Raw genomic sequence first — 7351 nt, forward strand, 5'->3', positions numbered from 1 at the left:
TACGCGCGCATAATGCAAGGTTTAAGCCCTTTCCATCCTGATAATGGGCATAAATAGTGTAAAATACCAATTTTTTGCGCGCTACGCGCGCACACCGTCCCAATAAAACTTTTTGTCTCTATGTATTATATGATGCAATTGTAATTTTTTTCGTCTGTGCCCCAAAAATTTTATTTTGCCCCCTCTGACCAAAAAAGCTGGCTACGCCCCTGTTATTGGGTTGAGGTTAGGCCTACATCAGGAGTTCCCCAGGATCCGTGCTTGGTCCCACTTAATTTTTGTTATACATTTTAAAACGACATCCAAGATAATATCCAATCTATTAAGCATTCGCCTCTGCACCGATGACAGCATCATGTAGGATACAGAGAAATAAATTCACCAGAATGATGCAATGATCACAAAATCAACAATTAGATCTTCTTGCGGATTGGTCCATGCAGAAGGCCCTATATAGGCTACATTAGCCAAATGCCCGGTAAAGTGTATGAGTGTTGGTAGGCCCTACTAAGAATTGAATTTGAATAGGAACTGACTACCTGGTGTAGCTATCCACCATAGTAAGCTATAGTAGGCTACCTCTGATATGAGGTGTTGATAAACTACCTGATGTAGCTATCAACATAGTACCTCTGATATGGGGTGTTGATAAACTATCTGGTGTAGGCCTATACCTATCCACCATAGTACCTCTGTGCTCTGATACATTTTGAGGTGTTGACAAACTACCTGGTGTATGATATCCACTTTCAGTACCTGTGATACGAGGTATTGATAAACTACCTGGTGTAGTTATCCACCATAGTACGGTAGGCCTACTTCTGGTATGAGGTATTGATAAACTACCTGGTGTAGCTATCCACCATTAGTACCTCTGATGAGGTGTTGATAAACTACCTGGTGTAGCTATCCACCATAGTACCTCTGATACGAGGTATTGATAAACTACCTGGTGTAGTTATCCATCATAGTACCGTAGGCCTACCTCTGGTATGAGGTATTGATAAACTACCTGGTGTAGCTATCCACCATTAGTACCTCTGATGAGGTGTTGATAAACTACCTGATATGATGTAAGATATCACCATAGTACCTCTGATATGAGGTGTTGATAAACTACCTGGTGTATAGTTATCCACCATAGTACCTCTGACATGAGGTGTTGATAATTAAACTACCTGGTGTATTATATCTACCATAGTATCTCTGATATGAAGTGTTGATAAACTATCTATATAGTGCAGCTATCCACCATAGTACCTCTGATAAGAGTATTGATAAACTACCTGGTGTAGCTATCCACCATAGTACCTCTGATAGGCCTATAAGGTGTTGATAAACTACCTGGTGTAGCTATCCACCGTAGTACCTCTGTTATGAGTATTGATAAACTGCCTGGTATATAGCTATTCACCACAGTACCTCTGATATGAGGTGTTGATAAACTACTTGGTGTAGCTAAAATTCACCATAGTACCTCTGATATGAGGTGTTGGTAAACTACCTGGTGTAGCTACCCATCATATAATCTCTGATATAAGATGCATGTTGATAAACTACCTGGCATGCCTGGTGTAGCTAAAATCGACCATAGTACCTCTGATATGAGGTGTTGATAGACCACACACATCGTCATCATCCCTATATCTTCGTGTCAAAATTGCCGTGATAGTACAGCGAATCCTCTCGTTTTTCAACAGCTACGCATGGCGATTTTGTTCGAGATAGGCCGAGCGACTCAGGCTATGCATACCATGACTATCATAATATGAGATACCACAGTGTTTCTATATTCTACACATTATTACGATTTGTGCATGCTCTAGTACCCCATATGATGTTGCTATTACAAGAAAAATCGATTTGTTTTCAGGTAAAACCAGGGTTTTGTTTCCAGTACACTAACTTGAAATGCAAAACACTATTTAGCGGCGACTGCTGTTTGTTGTGTATATGTTTTACTGCATTTTGTCCGTAAAGATTTTTAAATCGCCCGTAGAAATTGTGATATATTTAATTTTGAGAATTACAATTATAAAAGCATCCCAAAAAGAAAGTATCCAGTTTGATTTTGGTCCATAAATCAAAGATGGGGTCTTCAATCAAGACCTACCAAATGTATGTTACAGATGACTTTATTCCGCACAGTTTGATATCTCATTTGTCCAAATCGATGCAGAATTGATGACACAGTGATCTTTTAAATGTAACCACCCCAATTTTAAAAGTTGCAATAATCCCTATTGATGTGGTTTTCCTGCTTCTCAAGATTCTTCATAAAGGTACACAATAACAGAGACGGTCTAAGACTGTTTGACTTCATTTCATGTGTTTTATTCAATACAGATACTCTTTTACTCCTTCCTCAATGTTTTACCCTTCACACTTCACAATCAATTATGGTATGTCCTCCTGCTGCATCAATGACTGCCAGACATCTGCGGCGCATGCTCTTGATCTATCGCTACCCATATTGAGTAGCAGGACCAAATCAATAGGAACTTACTGCAACTTTTAAAATTGAGGCGATTGCATTCAAAAAGTCATTGTGTCATTAATTCTGCATCGATTTGGACAAATGAGGTAACAAACTGTGCGGAATAAATTCATCTGTAACATACTTATGGTAGGTCTTGATTTAAGACCCCATCTTTTGATTTATGGACCAAAATCAAACTGGATACTTTATTTTTGGGATGCGTTTACTTTATAGGTATAAAGGAACACGTTTAGCCCATTCAGTTAAGTTCCAGGTGCAAGTCCTATAACACAATGCATATGTAAACTTTCTTTATCTGTGTCAATAATAGAATATTGATTTCAACGGAGTATGGAGCTGAATAGCTCGAGATACTCTAGCTAAAATACAGGTTTACATTTACTATCTTACATTATCTTGCTGTGTTTCATGCAGCTGAATGGAAAAAATATTTATAATACAGGGTGTTGACACTGTGCCACATGGTCTAGCTATCAACCATAGTACCTCTGATATGAGGTGTTGATAAACTACCTGGTGTAGCTATCCACCATTAGTACCTCTGATATGAGGTGTTGATAAACTACCTGATATGATGTAAGATATCACCATAGTACCTCTGATATGAGGTGTTGATAAATTATACCTGGTGTATACTTATCCACCATAGTATCTCTGATATGAGGTGTTGATAAACTACCTGATGTAAGATATCCACCATAGTACCTCTGATATGAGGTGTTGCCTGGTGTATAGTTATCCACCATAGTATCTCTGATATGAGGTGTTGATAAACTAGCCTACCTGGTGCAGCTATCCACCATAGTACCTCTGATATGAGCCCGGATATGAGGTGTTGATAAACTACCCGGTGTATTATATCTACCATAGTATCTCTGATATAAGGTGTTGATAAACTACCTGGTGTAGCTAATTTGAAATGATCTGCCTAAAAAAGTCTACGTGATCCCGTGTGTCACCAAAACTTGATGTGAGATTTTAACGCGTGATTTTTAAAAATCTCGAGCATAGATAGCGGAAGTGGGGGGGACATCCCCCTTAACATCCTAATAAAATTATAGTAATTATTTGCCCTGTGCATATTCCGTTTTAGTCCGACAAATACTGTGTTTTGGGCCAATAAAAGGGTAAAATTGCACGATGCGCGCATTGGCCCACAATACCAAAATTTACACCTTCATTGGGGGCTAAAATAGTCTGAATAGTCACTCCGATGACCACTGCGGCAAAAGTAACTAAACTTGCCAACGTGCAGTGACCTTTTTCGCCTAAAATAGCCCCTGATCACCATAGTACCTCTGATATGAGGTGTTGATAAACTACCTGGTGTAGCTATCCACCATTAGTACCTCTGATATGAGGTGTTGATAAACTACCTGATATGATGTAAGATATCACCATAGTACCTCTGATATGAGGTGTTGATAAACTACCTGGTGTATAGTTATCCACCATAGTACCTCTGATATGAGGCATTGCCTGGTGTATAATTATCCACCATAGTATCTCTGATATGAGGTGTTGATAAACTACCTGGTGTATAGTTATCCACCATAGTATCTCTGATATGAGGTGTTGATAAACTAGCCTACCTGGTGTAGCTATCCACCATAGTACCTCTGATATGAGGTGTTGATAAACTACCTGGTGTAGCTATCCACCATAGTATACCTCTGATATGAGGTGCTGATAAACTACCTGGTGTAGCTATCCACCGTAGTACCTCTGATATGAGTATTGATAAACTGCCTGGTATAGCTATCCACCACAGTACCTCTGATATGAGGTGTTGATAAACTACCTGGTGTAGCTATCCACCACAGTACCTCTGATATGAGGTGTTGATAAACTACCTGGTGTAGCTAAAATCCACCATAGTACCTCTGATATGAGGTGTTGATAGACCACATGGTCTAGCTATCAACCATAGTACCTCTGATATGAGGTGTTGATAAACTACCTGGTGTAGCTACCCACCAACCACAATACCTCTGATATAAGGTGTTGATAAATTACCTGGTCTAACATGTCTAAGATATCCACCCTAGTACCTCTGATATGAGGTGTTGATAAACTACCTGGTGTAGCTACCCACCATAGTACCTCTGATATGAGGTGTTGATAAACTACCTGGTGTAGCTATCCACCACAGTACCCCTAATATGAGGTGTTGATAAACTATCTGGTGTAGCTATCCATCATAGTATCTCTGATATAAGATGTTGATAAACTACCTGGCATGCCTGGTGTAGCTAAAATCCATCATAGTACCTCTGATATGAGGTGTTGATAGACCATATGGTCTAGCTATCAACCATAGTACCTCTGATATGAGGTGTTGATAAACTACCTGGTGTAGCTATCAACCATAGTATCTCTGATATGAGGTGTAGATAAACTACCTGGTGTAGCTACCCACCAACCATAATACCTCTGATATGAGGTGTTGATAAACTACCTGGTCTAAGATATCCACCCTAGTACCTCTGATATGAGGTGTTGATAAACTACCTGGTGTATAGCTATCCACCATAGTACCTCTGATACGAGGTGTTGATAAACTACCTGGTGTAGCTACCCACCAACCATAATACCTCTGATATGAGGTGTTGATAAACTACCTGGTCTAAGATATCCACCCTAGTACCTCTGATATGAGGTGTTGATAAACTACCTGGTGTATAGCTATCCACCATAGTATCTCTGATATGAGGTGTACATAAACTACCTGGTGTAGCTACCCACCAACCATAATACCTCTGATATGAGGTGTTGATAAACTACCTGGTGTAGCTATCCACCACAGTACCTCTGATATGAGGTGTTGATAAACTACCTGGTGAAGCTATCCACCACAGTACCTCTGATATGAGGTGTTGATAAACTACCTGGTGTAGCTATCCACCACAGTACCTCTGATATGAGGTGTTGATAAACTACCTGGTGAAGCTATCCACCATGGTACCTCTGATATAAGGTGTTGATAAACTACCTGGTGAAGCTATCCACCATAGTACCTCTGGTATGAGGTATTGATAAACTACCTGATATGATGTAAGATATCACCATAATACCTCTGATATGAGGTGTTGATAAACTACCTGGTGTATAGCTATCCACCATAGTACCTCTGATACGAGGTGTTGATAAACTACCTGGTGTAGTTATCCACCATAGTACCTCTGGTATGAGGTATTGATAAACTACCTGATATGATGTAAGATATCACCACAGTACCTCTGATATGAGGTGTTGATAAACTACCTGGTGTAGCTATCCACCATAGTACCTCTGATATGAGGTGTTGATAAACTACCTGGTGTAGCTATCCACCACAGTAACTCTGATATGAGGTGTTGATAAACTATCTGGTCGAAGATATCCACCCTAGTACCTCTGATACGAGGTGTTGCTAAACTACCTGGTTAGTTATCCACCACAGTACCTCTGATTTGAGGTGTTGATAAACTACTTGGTGTATCTATCCAACACAGTACCTCTGATATGAGGTGTTGATAAACTACCTGGTGTAGCTATCCACCATAGTACCTCTGATATGAGGTGTTGATAAACTACCTGGTGAAGCTATCCACCATGGTACCTCTGATATAAGGTGTTGATAAACTACCTGGTGTAGCTATCCACCATAGTACCTCTGATATAAGGTGTTGATAAACTACCTGGTGAAGCTATCCACCATAGTATACCTCTGATATGAGGTGCTGATAAACTACCCGGTGTAGCTATCCACCGTAGTACCTCTGATATGAGTATTGATAAACTACCTGGTATAGCTATCCACCACAGTACCTCTGATATGAGGTGTTGATAAACTACCTGGTGTAGTTATCCACCACAGTACCTCTGATATGAGGTGTTGATAAACTACCTGGTGCAGCTATCCACCACAATACCTCTGATATGAGGTGTTGATAAACTACCTGGTGAAGCTATCCACCATGGTACCTCTGATTTAAGGTGTTAATAAACTACCTGGTGAAGCTATCCACCATGGTACCTCTGGTATAAGGTGTTGATAAACTACCTGGTGTAGCTATCCACCACAATACCTCTGATATGAGGTGTTGATAAACTACCTGGTGAAGCTATCCACCATGGTACCTCTGATATAAGGTGTTGATAAACTACCTGGTGAAGCTATCCACCATAGTACCTCTGATATAAGGTGTTGATAAACTACCTGGTGAAGCATGCGCCTACGCAGGAATTTTTCAAGGGGGTGTGATGATAAAATACTAAAATAAAGAAATGGCCGCGTAGCGGTCATCCCGTCGCGCCTGCGCGACGCAGGGGGGAGTCTGAGGGGGGATGTGCCCCCCTGAGAATTAGAAACTTTTGGAAAATGAAGACCTAATTGAAGCGATTTGGTGGACAATTTTGGCATGCACTATGTGTGTAAAATTTTAAATTGAAAAAGCCGAACATTTGTGAAATGACGGTCCATGAAGCCTTTCGTGAACAAGTTTTTTCTTCAGTTGTAGGCCTATAAATTGTGTTAAACACAAATTCGTAAATATCGAAAGCACTGAGAATCAAAAATGGCTGCTTGTTTATCCACTGTGCAGGGGGTGTCTGAGGGGGATGTGGCCCCCTGAGAATTAAGAAACCTTTGCAAAATGAAGACCTAATTGAAGCGATTTGGTGGATCATTTTGGGACTATTAGCATGATTAGTGTGTAAAATTTTAGTTTGAAAAAGCCGAAAATTGGTGAAATAACGGTACATGAAGCCTTTCGTGAACATGAGTTTTGCCTCCTGCAGAAGTTCGAAAATTTTGCAAAATGAAGGTCCGATTGAAGCCATTTGGTGCATAATTTTTACACTATTTAA

The sequence above is a fragment of the Amphiura filiformis genome, chromosome 12 (assembly GCF_039555335.1).
Source record: "Amphiura filiformis chromosome 12, Afil_fr2py, whole genome shotgun sequence".
NCBI lineage: Eukaryota > Metazoa > Echinodermata > Ophiuroidea > Amphilepidida > Amphiuridae > Amphiura > Amphiura filiformis.